Below are 17,618 nucleotides of genomic sequence, written 5' to 3'. Positions count from 1 at the left end.
CATAAAGCAATGATAATGATTTCAATGTTTTCTTTTCTTTTTTTTTTTTTTTTAATTCTGTAGATCTCGTGTATTCTCTCTAGTCTGGTAGACCTGTGGAATATTCTTCAAACTCAATTTGTTCCCTTAGTGTTTGGCAAGGTCTAATCTAATTAACTAATTGAAGGGATGAAAAATCGATATTGCTTGTGAGGTTGTAATGCTTTGACGGGCTCTAATTTGTCCTCTCATTACCTGGTCAGCTGACTCCTTTTGTTCCCTGCACCTCTGACAAAACGTTCACTCCCTACAGCACTTGTCTGGTTTCAAACCTCTAGAGTCACATTCAGTCACGCTCATCAAGACTGCAGATCTATTGTTCTTTTTTCAGCAGCTTCAGTCTAGCCTCTCTCTCTTTCTCTCTCTCTCTCCCTCCCTCCCTCCCTCCTGCTGTCTCTCTCTGCTGGATAATTCCCATGATATGTTCTTGCCATTGGCATGGAATGTACCATTCCTGAACAGGGGGATGACAAAAGGAAACTACAACTCTCTAGCTCATTCTATATATCACCGCAGCCCTGTTCTGCCTCATACATGTGCCATTGCTTACAGCACAACCGTTCAAAACTGATACACACGCTGCTCAAAATTATTGTGTATGATCCAAACGACCCATTCTTCCTGCACCTCTGCTCCTGGCTGGGAGCCACAGTGGTACGATCCGTTCCCTCTTGGCATGGTAAAGTGTCTGTTTTATTGACTTGATGTCTTAAGGGCAGTTCTCTTCCTCTTTTTCTGCAGATATAGCATTGCCCTGTGAGATCTTAACAAGATAGAACAAGGAAGGAATATCAATTACACCCTAGCAAATGAGTTAGGGATTGACAAACAATAGAACAAGCAGACATAATTGACTTAAAGAGGTGTGCCTGATGTTGTCTAACGGCTAAAAAAGTACCTTTTTTTATTTAATCTTTTTTAAAGATCACTGGCCATGAAACCTACACTGAGAAACATACACTGAGAAACGTACACTGAGAAATGTACACTGAATAACATACACTGAACTGTGAATCTAAAGAAAAAATGAGCAAGAGATTGAAATGAATGAAGAATTATTAGAAGGAATTTTTTTTTAAATCCTAAATTAGGCAATGATTAGGCAAATGGGGAAATGATTGACAGTCTTTCATATCCTACAATACAGTATGGGTTGTATAAATATGAAGAGGCCCTCAGTTTTCAATCAAGATAACAAGCAGAAAAGATCTAGTTGACTTTGAAAGAGAGTTCATTAATGGGGCAGAGATAAGAGTTTTTCTGTGTTTCAGAAGGAACAGTGACTAATGTGACATTAATCATTTAAATCGATAGGAACGGCATGTTTTTGGGAGGAAACTGGAGAATCCAGAAACCTACACAGACACAGGAAACATGCAAAACTCCAACATAAACACAGTAACCTGAGCTCAGGCTCGAACCTTAAGGATCTCTTAACTAGCATGTTTACTGCACTGGTTAACACTAACAATCCATTTACATCAGCATTTATAAACCGCAAGGAATGTTAGCATGCAAAGTAAAATGATCTGCATTGACTACTCTTTAATTAGTTTGTGCTATAAAACAAATCAAACTGCAGCACGTTCCTTAAACACAGCTTGTAGCAGTGCTGCCTGACATGTCCAGGGTTTCTCTGCTCCAACAATGAACTCGGGTTATTGACGACGTACAGTAGAGTGTCGCATGTTCTTCCCTGGGTTTCCTCTGGGTTCTCAGCTTTCCTTTCACCTCCCAAAAACATGTCGTTAGGTAGATTGCAGTCTCTTGTTGTGAATTATTGTGCTAATATCTGTACCTTGTGCTATGCAATATTCAGACATACTAGTCAATTCTCATACGAGTTAGTTCTCACCTCACGCCCAGTGTGACTTCCTGAACTCAGATTTTTCTGTGGTTTTGCCAATTAAAATCATCAAACACGTTCATTAAAGTGTTACAGCGTCAGTTCGTATCGGGGGCTTGTTAATGGGATAAACATTGCTTCAACAAAAATGCTGACTATTATTAGGCTGTTTTAACTTATTTAAAAAATAGAAAAACAACAATGAATAAAAGTCACTTTGTCAATGTTAAATAGGGTGTAATTCATGAAGTACATGGTTTGTGGTACATGTAAAGTGTTGCAATTATTATTGGTACTGATTAGTCTATTATTTTAATGACTTAATAGGTTTTCTCTTGAAAAGTTACTCTTGAAAAGTTTCTCTTGAAACTCATTTATAGACCTATTAGGATCTGAGAGCAGCCAGTAATTAAGACTCTAAATACATTGCTATATTTAAAGCGATGTTCCTTTTTGTTTTGTCTATGGATAAATTTACACTTTAATAAAACCTAACAAATCTGACTGACAGCATCCGTCTTTTACGCTCTCGGGTTTTTATCTCTGACTAGCATCCGTGGCTAGAAAAAGTTGATTCTCCCCCCGAAAATACTCCTTTAAATCTTTTATCTTGACATTGCCAGTAACAAGCAGTGCTACTGGCTGCTCCTAAACTGAGCAACATCTGTTCACACAGTATCTAAGTTCTCCTTCCTGTTTATCTAGAAAGAACACAATCAGGAGGCCTAATGAAATCGTTCTCATTATCCGGACACTGATTACATTAAAAGTCGACCAAATTCAGAAGACTCTTATAGCCATGGCATGAAGTAGTGAAGTGAAATATGTGGCTTGTGAGAATCAGGTTCATGCAATCTAATAACTAATGTAAGTTCCATTGGAGGGAATTGAACCTAATTCTTGGGTATATGGTTTAGAAAAGATTTGGAGCTGACATTTGACCCCTGAATTTGTGCACTATATACTCCAGACCATCCCTATCTCTTGTAAGAAACTTGAATTTAAAAACAAAGAGAACAGAAATGATAGGAATAAGTAATACGAACAAAAAATATTATACGATATAGGAAAAGATTACATGTTACATGTAGTAGCAGCAGAATATAATGTCTAATTACCTTACATAAAGAATGGACTGAACTGCCTGTAGTTACTGTGTTGCTTGTAGTTTCACCTCTGACACTTACATCAGTAGGAAACGGCCACCATAAGACCACAGTTATATAGATATTTGTGACTGGTGGATATCAGAACAATTAATTTTTAATCATCCTCTTTCTACTTGATTCTGACCACAGCTGAAAATATTATTATTATATTATTATATAAAAGCCTGGGTATGCTACTGTGTCCATTAACAACAATAGACTCTTTTCTTTGTCGTTTCAGGGAAATGCTTCCGCTCCTTGAAAGCAAACACAGAGAGAATGAGAAGCTTCTTCCTGCAGGCCATTCGGAGTTTAAACCAGGAAACACCCAGGATCTAGTATCGGACAACCATCTTTTGCACTATGTCACTTTAACTCTGGACTTGCACAGCACAGTGCCACTTTATACACACCATACTACACATGGTCACTTTAAGGTTCAATCATATAAACGCATTTATGTATATACAATATTTTTCACATATATTTTCATATTTTTCATATTTTATATAGTTTATTTATATGGTTTATACTTTATTTATCTACCTCCTTTTGGTTTTATTTTTTATCCCAAATTGCATTCCTTTTTCCTTTTATGGTTGAATACCATACAGTCGTAAAAAGCATTTCACTGCATGTTGTACTTTGTATGTATGTGTATGTGACAAATAAAATTTGATTTGATTTGATTACATAGTTATTATTATAAAATCAACTGGCTGTGTGTTATGTATTTGAACAAAACAATCTGTATATCAATGTTCGAGTAGATATATACTGTGTATACATATAAAATCTTATTTTTTATTATTACTATAAGTCAAACTATTTACATGGGAAATCCTAGAATTTTTAGACTTTAATTAGACTATAATTAGACTATAATTATTATTATTGTTGTAGTTGTTGTTATTGTTTATGTTAACCCTAAGGTTTTTTTTTTATTTGTAAATGAGAACCATTACACTGAATTTAAATAAATAAATCCAAATTAAAAATCATATTTTTATTATTATTAAATGACTGAAATGATATTAAAATGTACTAATTGTTTACATATAATCCTATATTATAAATTACTGGTGCAATGTGAATAAAAACAATCAAATCAACAACAAAAACAACAAAACATATTACTGTACAGAACAAATACTTAGGTCACATGCTACATTACATACTAGTATGCGGGTTACACCCGAAACCGCATACTGTTGTAATAAATAGTGCACTTAAGAACATGAACACTTGCTTACTAAAACAGCACCACCCTGCTAGTAAATAGTCAGTGTTGGTGGCGCACTTATGACAGATTCTTTAGTGTATGAGCACGCGGTTTGGGACGGAACCCGTGTCACTAAGCGATAGACAGGTTGCTCGATTGTTACTCGCTCGATGTGCTGATCTGTTAATCTGGCCTGAACAGCAGCGGAGGGGGACGTTCGGCCCGGGGAGGGCGGTGATGATGATGATGATGAGGGGGTGAGTGACAAAAAAAAAACTGCTTCTCTTTTCTTCTGACAGAAAGAGAGAGGGCGAGAGAGAGAGAGAGAAAGAGAGAAACCTCCATCCCCATGAGCTCATGAATAAATTATAGCGGCTCATTGTGCAATAGAGAGAGGAATGCGGTTGAGCCTGGCAAAATACGGACGAGTGGGTAACGTTACGGACTATATACACACACACAGTCTTACACACGCACACACACACACCGCTCCGGAGCTCAGAGTGCTCGTCTGCTTCAGTACATCCGCCGCTGGTTATGCTGCGGTTTCACCGCCGGACTCCGGGAGCTCCACGGCCAGAGATACGCACAGAGCCCGGTAGCCTTTACTGGTAGCTCTTAGCTCTTAGCCTTGCTTTTTCCCCGATCGTAGATGGATTACAGACCGAACTAGGACGACTAGTCGCGGTGTCGCGCCTTAACTACAAGTTAAGTCGATTCAGAAAGAAGGGAAAATTAAATCTCCTTGTAGCAGACAGAGGAGCAGTTAGGTTCCGGCGTCTTTCCGAGTCCTACACGATCCAACAACCACGGGCAGCTGGAGTCTCAAGGTAAGAGTCAATAATGTAGCTCTACGGCTAATTAGCTAGCAAGGCTATCCAGTATTGCTAATCAATTCTAATACTTTCTAAGTATTGACCACGTTCTTTTTGCCCCCCCCTGCTCGATGTCCTCTAACGGTGCTTTTAATGGTATTTTTTTGGTATTTAAAATAATAATAATAAAATAAAATAAATTAATGATAACAGCTGGTTAGCTGCTAGCTCAGTGATGCTAACACGTTAGCGTTAATATTAGGTGTAAGCAATCAGATTAGCTAGTTGGTTAGCAAGCCTGCCACCTCGAATTAGCCCCTGAAGCTAAGGTGCTTTATCCGAACCGGACTCTGCTGTTTTGTACGTCTCTGGGTTAAAGCATTAAACGCCGTTAAACAGCGTAGGCGACATTTTTGTGACAAATGATTTGGAGTTATCGCAAAATGATTATTTTTTAACATTTAATTATGAGTACAGTGACTTAAATGTAGCCGCTGGTGTAGCAAGTGGAAGAGAGAGATAGAGATGCACCACGGACTGTGTTTTTATTTTCATTCCAAGCTTCCTTTAGTCTGAAGTGACTGAGAAGCCACTTCGTCTTTAGTAACACGATAAGGTTATCACTGAGATGCTCACCTGAAATGCAGTAAGGGAGGTGTTGTGTGTACTTTACATTTCCATTTAACACATTTTAATTGAGCTGATTGTGTTGCCGATGGAGCCAGGAGTTTACATCTAGGCTTGGATTTGAACCCAGACCCTTCTCAGACCCCAACATACCTTTTATTTGTTGCAGTCATCGTCCTGTGTATTGTGTATTTATCGTTATGTGCTGGTTGTGTATTTGCACTCTGTTGTACTGTTAATCAAATGACTTTTCATTCCAAATGATCCAAGCATTAATTGAGGAACAACAATTAAAACCCTGATTGCTTTACGTACAGTCGTTTGGCAGATGCTTTTATCCAATGTTTTGTACCCAGTAGTGGGATCTGAACTTAAAGCCGTCTGTTCACCTGAGCCTGTTTCTGTCCTACTATTTTCACATAACCTCAGCTGGAGTACATTTTTTTTTTCTCTCTGTCTAACAGCTCGTTGCTGTTAGTTTGCCTTATGTCCTGCAGGTGTGATGAAACACCAGTGTAATAGTATGTTTCCTGCTTCACCTCCCTTCACAGTTGAGAACTTCTCAGAGAGCTAGATAAGTCATTTCAGACATTTTTACAGGGTCTGGGTAAAAGAATCCAGGGACCATGTTTTGCTTTTTCAGTACTTATATATATATTTGAAGTATGTATTTTCTACACCTGGCAGGTGATTTTTATTGAAAGTGATTTGCAGTTGAAGGATTGTTCACTACAGAGTTCACAAGAAAGTAAATCTGACACATTTTCCAATCTGCTTATGGATATTTTATGCCGTCAGCATGTCTTACACGCGTGTTACTTTGTTTGAGTTGACAGATCTTGCACATAAACACACACTGCATGCTGATGTTGCACATTTGAAGATATTCCAGAAAAGCTTGTAGATAGTCTGCTCAGTTGGTGTGACGACGCCAGCCGATACGGAGAGATCCGATGGCACCATCGGATCACAAGGGGGGAAAGTGGGATCGAGTTTTAAATCCACTCAGTCTGAGTACTCAGTGTGTCAACATCGACATGTTTGTGTGTCACAATGTCTTTGTGCTGGAGCTCTCCACCCATGAAGCCAGGTATTATGTTGTGTAACATTTCAGATGTTTTTTTTTCTTTGCTTCTTCTTGCATGTGGGTGTCTGCTTTCTATGAATGCTGAGTGTGACTCAGGTCAGAGAAGGTGGTGAAGGAGACGGATGGTTAGGTTCTTGTGATGAGCCAGAATTCATTCAACACGCTTTGTGTTTGTGGGTCAGACACAAAAATAAATAAAATTTTATTTGATGCATACATACAGTGTACGACATGCAGTGAAATGCAACAGGTAGGCTACAGATGCCTTTTCCGAGAGTCAAGTCGTGGCCACCTGGCTCTTTTTATATTAGACGTCTTTAACATTCGTTTAACGTTCCAACACTGGTGGTAGCGTCGCAAGCCTGACAAAAAGGCTTCTAAAGTAAATGCTGTTGAAGCATTTATAATAATAACTGGTCTTGTAGGTGTTAGAAAAGTAAGTTTCTTTCTTTTCCTTGGCAAATAACCTGAAAGATATGTAGAACATCATAAATAATAAGTCAGACACTGATAAAACAGACCACTAAAGATCCTGTGGGCGGAGCTTCGTGAATTATTCAAATGTCAGGGAGAAAAAAATATTCATTTTATCTGTTGCACCTTTAAAGTATGTCGTAATAAGCAATATGTGGTTACTTTTGTTAATGATCAGCTTTTTATTGTTGGCAATAAAGAATCAGACCGCCTGACAAACTTTTTCCACAATGGCACAAAACTTGCACAAAGGGAAAAAAGTAATTGTGGCATTCATTTTTTTATTTTTTTATTTTTTTTTTTGTAATGCCATAATGTCATGGAAATTCCTGGATCTTATTATCTAAAATAGTCAGTACGTAGTGTAAATGACTTCCTTCGACATCCCATCTGCTTCCCTGTGCCTGAAATGGTTCTGGTAATAAACTCACTGGCACACTTTCTCTCTTTAGATGAGGTTTCAGGAATCCTATAATTACCCAAGGTCTATTTTATTTATTTATTTATGTGTGTGTATGTATGTATGTGTGTGTGCGTGTGTGTATGTATGTGTGTGTGTGTATGTATATACATATGCACAGCAAAGGTTGGTTACATGTATATACATGCAGTTGCCACTTTTTTAGGAAATCATTCCCAATTGCACATTCATGCAGTCAGCTGGTTCAAACGATTCCGTGCCCAATGTATCTCTGTAGCTTCAGGTTCCTGTTTTTGGCTGACAAGACTGAAATCCCATGTGATATGGTGCTGCTGTAGTCCATCTGCCTCAGTGTTGTGTGTCTTGCGATGCTTTCAGCTCACCACTGTTCTATAGATTCATTATTTGAGTTTGATCTCAACAAGCTTGAAAGTACTAGAAGCTCCTCAGCCACAGACCACAGTGACAGCTACTGAATTCCTCACGTGAACATTAACTAAAGAATCCTGGTGTGTGTGTGTGTGTGTGTGTGTTGCTCTGCTGCGATGTTTTCCAGACGTGTGGGTGTTCCTAATAAAGCGGACACTTTTATTTCAAATAGGCCGCACAGTGGCAGGTAATGTTTACATGAAGCACTTCTTGTTGGAAGGGCTTAGTAAATTATTGATAAGCGGATGGCTTCTGGCTTTAAGTAGACCTCTGTGTTCTGAAAGCGAGCGCTGTACCTTTACACTCTGCTCACTCATTCGAGACAGAGTCATCCACACTGTTTTTAGATGTCCTAGTGAGATTTTTCGGACTTTGTGATATTAGTCAGAGCTTCCCACTCATTTCCGTTCATTTCTTTGCTCCTGACGTAAGGACACGGGTCATTAATAAACAGCTTATTTTCAGACGTTTTGATTCACGCTTCCATACAAGAGCCTTTTTTTAGCATCTCCGAACACACGCACACATGAAATGGAGAAGCTTAATAATCTCTTGATCTTATCTTAATTGAGTCCACTACCTTCTGCTTGAACATCTTAATAAACATCAATTAACATGTTCTGAGGGTTGAACCAAGTTAAAAATAGTGCAATAAGTTTCTCTTTTTTTTTTTTTTTGGACTGTGAGAACACACTGAGCTTGAGCTAGACATGTAATGTTGAAGACAGCAATTTTTTCCCCCCTCTCTTCGGGACATGTCTACAGGAGCTCCAGAGGGGAAACAAAAGATCAAGCAGGTAATTTAATTTAGATCTCGCTCACGGAGACAATGGATGATTTAGGAGGATTTGGCTCCCTCACACCTTCGAGTCACGCCTCGAAAACAAATGGCTCACATACTTATTGAATAAACGGTTTTAATTGCCATTTACAGTGCCCTGGTGAGTAATTTGTCATTTGGACAGTAGGGATTAATAGGAAAAGGGGTCTGTTGTGTATTAATTGGGAGGGAACGGCTTGCGTGTTAATCTTTATAATTCACACGTGCTACTTAGTGCAGTCCAAGATTCGCAGTGTGAATTTGAGTTGCTGGATTCCCACATTCCACCCGCCAACCCGTTCAAATACCCGCTGATCGTGGTGCCGAGGGATTTAGGCCTCGCTTTGCGTCTACCAACATTGCAGCTACGTTTTATACTATTAGTCTGTTCATCCTCGTCTGATTTGAAAATATGAGCTTCCAAAGCCCTCATTCTAATATCATCACCCTCATCATCATCATCATCATTATCATCAACATGCTCATCATCTCGTAGATTGCTCACTCCCACTTAAAAAATAAATAAATAAGTGCCCTGGGAAGTTTTTTTCCACCTGGATTGGAGTGCAGTGAACATCTTGCTGCAGGCATGACATCTTTCATGTTTTCATAAAGTTTGTTCATTAACTGAGTGCGATAGAACATTTTTACACACTGACCCTGCTTCCTCTTTTTTTTTTTTTTTTTTTTTTTTTTTTTTTTTTTTTTTTTTTAGCCTGTTTGCCTTATAGTTGTGGTTAAGGATTACAGTCTTGTAAAGCACCATAATCTGTGGAGTGATGACTTAAAGAGACACAGAGGAAATGACCTTAACTGGGGATTTAACTTTATGAATAACCAGCCATTATTACTTTCATGCTGTGAGGGAATTCTGACACAGCCGCACCTCTGCATTTGGTAAGTAGTTATAAATATTTCTTTTTGGTTGTTTTGTCAGCTTTATTTGACATTGAACATTTCTGTGTTGCTCGCTATCTCGAGTCCTTGTCCTCAGCTCTCTTGTCTGCCGTCACTACGCAAGCAGGCTTTTTTCAACCACAGGCTGAGGCGTGGAAATAATCAGCCCACATTGCCTGCTGGGATCGACTCATTGTGGCTGCGCTGAAGGATCGCTCTGAGGCTCGCATTATGTCAGGGTCTGCTCTCGACCTCCGGCTTGTGGTCGTCATAGTTAATATAGTAGGATTGAGTTTCAGAGGAACATCCCTCTTGTTAACGCAGAAACGGGCTGCCCTGAGACGGAAGCCCCTGCTCAGGGGAGAGATGTGCGATGAACAGGTTAAATCAGATCATGTAACAGCAGAGCATGGGGGCTCGACCACCATTAAACATTGTCAATAGTGGAGACGGACCACTGTGTGACCAGAACAAGACCTAGGTGAAATTGATTGATTGTACTTGGATAACTGTGATGCTTGTGTGTGTATAAATATAGATAGAGAGATATACATATTAATACATATAGATATATGTTAAAAAGAACACAAAACATAAGCAGGCTATTAATAAATAAACAAGCAAAAAACAATCCTTAAATAATTGTTCTTTTGAATAATATTTCCAGATATATGTCTGTTAGTAATGTTGCTATACTAAGAATTCTACGTATCACCGTATCATCAATCCTAGTTATTTTAAACACCATCAACAATCACATGTTCGTTATTAGCATAAGCCCAGGATGCTCATCCAGCGGTACTTCTGTGCAGAGAGCAGAACACACACACACACACATCAGAGATGTGAACATCAGAGAGCAGAACACACACACACACACACACACACACAGGTGTTACTCCGACCACAACACAAGTGTTAACAGAAGGTTGACAGTAAGACTGAACAGCCTGCAGATCATCAGATAGCTCTGCCTGTGTAATCTGTCTATGCCCTGCCTGACGCTTCTCCCCCTGCTCCACACTTGCAGTGTATTTTCAGACAGATGGAGAAAGAGATGGCTGACCTCCTATTGACTGGTTTAGTGCACAGTAAAGATCTTTAGTAGCTGACGGCTTCATTACCCCCCCCCCCCACACACACACTCTCTCTCTCTCTCTCTCTCTCTCTCTCTCTCTCTCTCCCCCTCCCTCCGTACACATCTCCCTGATCAAAAGCAGAGGCCAGGGTTCATCAACTTGTATAATAAATGTAGAATTATGGCCAAACAGCACTGCTCCATGGAACAAGGTGTCTTTTTATTAATTTTTTTCCCCTCTTTTAAGACACGACGGAACATTCTGCACCGTTTCTCGTGAAACCATTAAGACAAAATTTAATCTGCGTTCTTTTGTTACTTAAGCTACAGGCAGAGGCCTTGCCAAAGTGTCGAGAAGCACTCAAGCTGCCTTGTGGCCGTCTCGGTGTGATTAGAATTCTGAACCGAAGCCTGGCTCGCTAACTAATTCTCCTGTGCTCAGAGTGACCTGGAAATCCCAGACTGGATTGGACGCACAGACACCGCGTCACAAACAATTTGTTGCAAGCAGGACTTAGCCCAAGACTCTGGAACATCCTCTTGTTGTCTTGTGAGACATTCGATATTTGAGTCTAAAAGGAAAACAAATGAAACAATGTGACCATCCTTAATGTCAAACACGTGTCTGCGTCAGATCTTTTTGTTATGGAGGTGTAATGGATGTTAAAACGACTAAAGGCTAGACTCTTGGGATTGGGGGAAGGGTTGGTCTGTGCAGCGCGGTGGGGGCAGGTAACTCTCCCTTTTCAGAACAGCTGCCGTTTGCTGTGCAAACTGATGTTCCTTTGCTCCCCCCGGTGTGTTTGGCTACACAGGAACAGCTTTGATCTCTGTAGGACACAAGGCTTTTTTGGACCACTCGCTCAAATTGCTCCTGTAGGGCACTGTGGCCTGGGGACTGTTGATTCTTCCGAAAGATGAGGAGGGAAAAGACACTTTGTCTCGGATATAAATGTGCAACGGTCACCGAGGTCAAGCCGGAGTACCTTTCTACCAGCTGCTGGGAATCTTGAGAATGTGAGTGAAGAGAGTGTTCAGATGAATGACTAGCTACTAATGGATTCCTCCTTTATTTGGCTCTTTACAAAATATGCTAAGTTATGTTTGTAAATGTGCCAGGCTGTTATTTCGGCTTTGTGCCCTGCTGTAGCATTGTTATACATGCGTATATATTACAATACTCATTGTTTCCTAAGAGCAGTTGACGCTCCGAAGTAGCGTGATGATGCGTTTGAACCTCAGAATAATAATAGATGAGGAGAAGCTGTTGAGAGCTATTGTTTCTTGGTGGTCTTCACAACTCGTATTCAGTAGTCCAGAGGCTCAACCACTGTTTCTTGTGCTGCTATATTGATGCAGGAAGAAAGTCCATAGGCAGTGATTTGCCTCAGCGCCCTCAAAGGAGTTTTATACTCTCTTCAGAAGATTAGAGATTTGTGGGGCAACATGAAGCACAAAACGTGAAAATTGTTGGGAACTTCGATTCAATAATACGATGGGGCTTGTACAATTCACATTTCTGTGAAGAATCGTCTCTACGACATTTGAGGCGTTTGGCAGAACGAGCAATTGACGGTTAAGGGCTTAACAGCCCTACAGTGGCAGCATGTTGGGGCTGGGATTCAAACTCACAACCTTAAGTCAGTAATCCAACACCTTAACCACTGAGCTACTAATATCCCTACTGCAAGTAACCAAGTGATGAGTTCAGCCACGTTCCCACAAGCAAAGTGCTGCTTTTAAATCTGGAAGTAAGATACACCAACCCCAGAGTTTTTATTCTCCTTATATGACAAGATAAGATGATGATAAGAGTTTAATTCCATTTAATTTTGTGGAACATCTGGGAAACACTGTTCGCACTTCTAGCAGATATAAATAGCTATTCCTTCAACTCAGACTTCCCCCTCTTTCTTGAAATCAATAAGACGCAAGAAAAATTTTCTGTGGTGGAAAACGTTACATCTGACTGTTACAAAGTGCCTGACACTGGAGATTTCTTAAAGAAATGCTAAGTGAATGTCTGGGTATTGACTTCTTCACAACTTTACCATATCACCAAACAAGCTGTGTAGCAGCTGTTACCGTAGAAATGATAACGTATCGATAGTTGGAACAGAATGAGCACAACAGTGTAAACGAGTGCTTTGCCTTACCGCCAGAACTACTGTCAGAGTTTAAAATCTTTTTAGACTGGTGGAAAAGTCAAACTGAAACTAAACTTAGTCATAATTGCACATCCAGTATAACGCTGATTAAAGGCTGTGCAATGCATCGCGAGCTGTAGTAAATACGTTAGAACCGAGTGTGCTCTGTTCTTAGGATAAATCTTACACTCTAAATTTAAACGCCGTCGGTGTGAACGTGCGGCGAAAGTCAAACGTGGAAGCGGTTTTGCCGCAGTCATAGCAAGCGATTTATTTTCTGCAAGATTTTGATCATTTTTAAAGTACCTATGCATAATCTTGATGAACTGTCTCATTATTAAAACCCAGCGAATGGTGAAATTGTGTCTGGAAAATGGCCCGCGCAAATTTAATACATGCCCTACTGATGTATGGATTTGCATTCGGCCTTCTAATGACGGCGTGATCAATCCTGACAGTGTAAGAGATTACTTTAAAATCATTCTCCAAAAGAACTTTCTAAGAGAAAATATATAATATATATATATATACACACACACATACATATGTATGTGTATGTATGTATACACATATATAATATATATATATATATATATATATATATATATATATATATATATATATATATATATATATATATATATATATATATAATTTTACTAATAATCCTAAGCAAAAAGGCTTTCTTGGATTTTCACCTCGAGCTAGCGTGTCTGGATATTGTGACACCATGTGGTTTAGAGTAAGTTATCGTAGCATTCAAATATCTGCTCGGCATCGTATAAGAAGTAAATGCAAAGTTACAATTGATCAAATATCCTGTTTGCACTAAGAGGTTACACACGTGACGAGAGATGATGCCATTGACATGTCATTTGGAGCGACTCTCTTTTCCTGTGGTTTTCATCTGTGAAGTCGGCTTCTGTCTAATCTTCTCATCAGAGCTGTGCCTGGCTCTGATGCAGTTTTGCCGCCACTCTGCTGTGCCACGTGGCTGCTCCCTTAAATAAGCCCGTTTCCCTTTAATCTGGCCACCAGAGGAAAACAGCACCATGTCATCACTCACACTCTCCATATGGCGTGCCTTCTTATGTGAGGAGGTGCAGGTACAGTACAATTTATCATCCTACGGACAAAAGGAGGGCGAGGAAGCGAGGGGGCTCCGAGCTGTGCCTCTTGAGTGAGGAAACGTACTCATTTGCTTACATTAGGGTAACATTTGAACATTTAGTTCAGAACATGAGCTGCTTTGCATCAGCTGAATTGCTCAATGTGTTCGTTTGTTTAAAGCAGCAAATAATTCCATTCGTTAGTTCAGCAGAAATCCTGCTATTAGCATCACAGTGAGGCATTTCTGTGCTCATCAAAGAGCTTTCAGATAAATATGTTGAACAGTCTGGTACTATAAAAGGCTGAAAAGCCTGTGTGAGATTTGAGCAAGGAGAAGCATTTGCTTATTATTCCACAAGTTTGATTTGGATTGGAAATGAAATTCAAATCGCTATTAAGTACTCCACATGAAACCCTCAGCCCAAGTCGACTCTCCATTCCTTTCTATGTATTTCCTCCATCCTTGTGTAGAAGAGTCGATCTGGTGTAAAGAAGGCTCAGCTGGCCGACTTCAAGAGGTTCATTCTCAGGTCCTTCCTCAGGCAGAGCTGAGTAGCAGCCATGCAAGGTCAAGCAGGTTAATGGATTCTCTGTACTCACCGACGGGGACATTGTGGATCCTGACGGATGCCTCATTAGTGTCACGTCACGTCACGAGCCCCCTCTCACTGGCCAAGTAAAACCAGACCTTAAAATATTCAGGTAGTAGTTTACACAAAGCTTATGATGTCCTTATCAACAGTTGTATGTTTGTATTAAAGAGAGATGGAAGGTTTAACACCAGATTTCTGGCTTCTAAGCACCACCAGATATTCTGCTAGTAGGAACAAACCGATGGTGGTTCAGAGAAATATCACTGAGTCACCCCATCAGTCTATGGACAAATGTCTGATTTGAGTAGCATTTATGATTACTGAGGCATAAACACAAGCAGAAAGCAAGTTCATGTCCTGGATCTTTTTTCTCCCAGATTCTCAGAATGTAGAGATAGGTGCCATTAAATCTTTTCTGTAGAGACACTGTCTGCTACAGCACTAAGAAACCATCAGGACAATAAAACTGTCTTGATCTTTAACCTTTTCTGCCTCACACGTTGTAGTGGAGGAGGTGGAGTGGTCACTAAATAACACTCCGATAAACCACCAGTGCTCAGGCAATCCTACAAGATTTCTAATCCTGAATCATGTTGAAAATGTTTTGTGCTGGATTATAGCCTTCATCGACCCAAATAAATTAGATTTGTAATAGACGTACTTCACAGCAGCATTATTAACATAAGGTTATAAATATTAAAGATTGATGGTATATATTACGCCTTAAATAACAAATTCTTGTCATCATCGCTTCACCGATGTCCGGCATCCATCTTAAATGCATGAGCACGTCACATTTTCCTATCTAATTATACAAATGAGGAAAAGCAATCATGAGTTTAATTTGTATGTTTACTTATCCCACCAAAAATCATTTTGTCACTGCCAGCACCTCATGAGTCACGGCTAGACGTGAGTGTGACTTACATCAAGCATGGCACACAGCAGTCACGACACTTTTTAAAGCCAGCCATGAGTTTAAGGAAAGTTTGTGCAGTTCTCCTATATATGTGGTGGTTTGCATGGTGTTAAAGATCTGCTGAATTCTTGATTATGAGAAAATATTGATTGGTATTGTACAACGGGTCATATCGGCCAGAACCAGGCCTTTTTAACAGGTTCACACAGACACACGTGCTAATAATGCTTCCTTCTGTTTGGCTTAATGATTCAGACTATTAACTAAGCCTGATTTGAGGCAGTCAGCTTTGTATGTTACTGCCACTGGTGTAAAGCGTAAAGCTCACATTTGTATTGCCATCTTTGACACAAGGAAATGACTTGAATGCCCATAGATCTAGTTTTAAGATATTGTCAGGTATTGTATCTTTCTTAGACCAATCTAAAATATTTTGTAGTCATCGAGAGGCCATCCTGTAGTGTGGCTCAGACAGAAGGGGATAGTAGAGGACCAACAGCAGCACTACTAACTCAGTCTCTATCTCTAAATTGAAAAACTACGTCTTAAAAGGACAAGGAAACAAAAGCTATAGAGAAGTCTACAGAGGCTTCTCTTCTGCTTTAAACAATGAAGGGGGGAAAACCCATTCTGTTTTCTTGTGCAAGGTGCAAGTCAATTTTAAACCACTAAAGGATTTTTTATTGAGGATATATCGCTTCGCTTTATGTTCATATCATCGCTATAATTAAGAGGATGAATTACTCCCATGACAGATTAGCTGACTTCAGGAGTTCGGGATATATTGTTGCGTATGTGCCCCTCAAAGAGAAGAGCAAGAGGAGGTAAAAAAATTCAAGACATCGAGCATGATCAGTTGCAAGGCCAGTTTGTGAAGTTCATTTCTGAGAACACCGACACACGTACTTCCTTTCCGCTTGCTCACCAGGGTCTACACTTTGCTTGTGTGGCATGGTGCAATTCCTGGCACCTTGCGCTCTTTTTTTTTTTTTTTTTCCCCTTTCTTTTTTCTTTTTTAACAAGAACGCTCGGCCGACCCCGTGCTCTTTATTTAAGCCCTCGACCGCTAGAACACCGTAAAACATAAAACTCTGCATGAGCAGCACACAAGAGCATCAAACATAAATAGAAACAGAGCTAAATAAATCTATCCACGATGCTGTTATTGCTTTATATTTAGTGGATTACTCATTTCTGTGTTGGTTCTCGTAACGTATGATGGATAAAAATGCTAATCAGAATTGCAAAAAGGCTAAAATAGTAGCGAGAAACAGAACGCCTTCTATCTGTGAAAAGGCTCCAGGACTCTCGCTTCTGCTGTTTAATATACAGTGTTTGTTAAGGACTTGCAAATATGCCGGGAACTGGATCAATGTACATTTGCATGAGTGTGTGTGAATGTGAGCTAGAAAGAGTTTGTGTATGTGTGTCAGACTTGAATGAGTCAGCGCGGGGTGCAGGGGGTGGAACTCCTCGTCTGATGGACTATATTACACCGCGTACGCCCCTGCAGAAGTGACATGGTCGGCCCGGGCTTTCTGACGTCTCCACTCTAAACGCCTCGTCACTGTCTTGTTTTGCTCTTTCCGAGACTTACGTAGCAGCTCTGACCACAGCCTACGCTCACTGGAAACCCAGCCGTTGTTCAATCAGTCCACATCTTTGATTCATAGCATGCTCATATCCAGAGAGTGTGTGTGAGGTTTTATTTCCTGGAAAGCCAGATACATTTCTTGAATGTCCTCAGATCTTTTAGCTGGTTTTACTCAGTAATCAGGTTAACCATGCCTTGACCATGTGCAAAAAAAAAAAAAAACCCCACACGTGTCTTGCTTGTTCTTAGCCGTAGCTACTGTTTGTTCACCACAATAGCCGATATAAGTCTACGAGCCTACGAGTGTTGACTTGGGTCAGAAAGGGGGATTCTTGTCCGTTTGTTTGTGTGT

The 17,618-nt window shown here is 40.0% G+C and overlaps 1 protein-coding gene across 3 annotated transcripts in view; it reads left to right on the top strand.

Annotated features, from left to right (window-relative positions):
* The first annotated feature begins 4,531 nt into the window (after nucleotides 1-4,531).
* Nucleotides 4,532-17,618, top strand: part of zmiz2 (zinc finger, MIZ-type containing 2) — a 32,388-nt gene continuing 19,301 nt past the window's right edge. For 2 of the 3 annotated variants that reach the window (XM_060895447.1, XM_060895445.1), the window contains exon 1: nucleotides 4,532-5,085. The gene's annotated coding sequence lies outside the window, so the exon portion shown is untranslated. Of the gene's footprint in view, nucleotides 5,086-9,687; nucleotides 9,826-17,618 lie in introns of those variants that run through there. The other variant, XM_060895446.1, reaches the window with a different exon arrangement.

This window comes from Tachysurus vachellii, chromosome 20 (genome assembly GCF_030014155.1).
Source record: "Tachysurus vachellii isolate PV-2020 chromosome 20, HZAU_Pvac_v1, whole genome shotgun sequence".
Lineage (NCBI taxonomy): Eukaryota > Metazoa > Chordata > Actinopteri > Siluriformes > Bagridae > Tachysurus > Tachysurus vachellii.
This window is presented reverse-complemented; position numbering and strand designations above follow the sequence as displayed.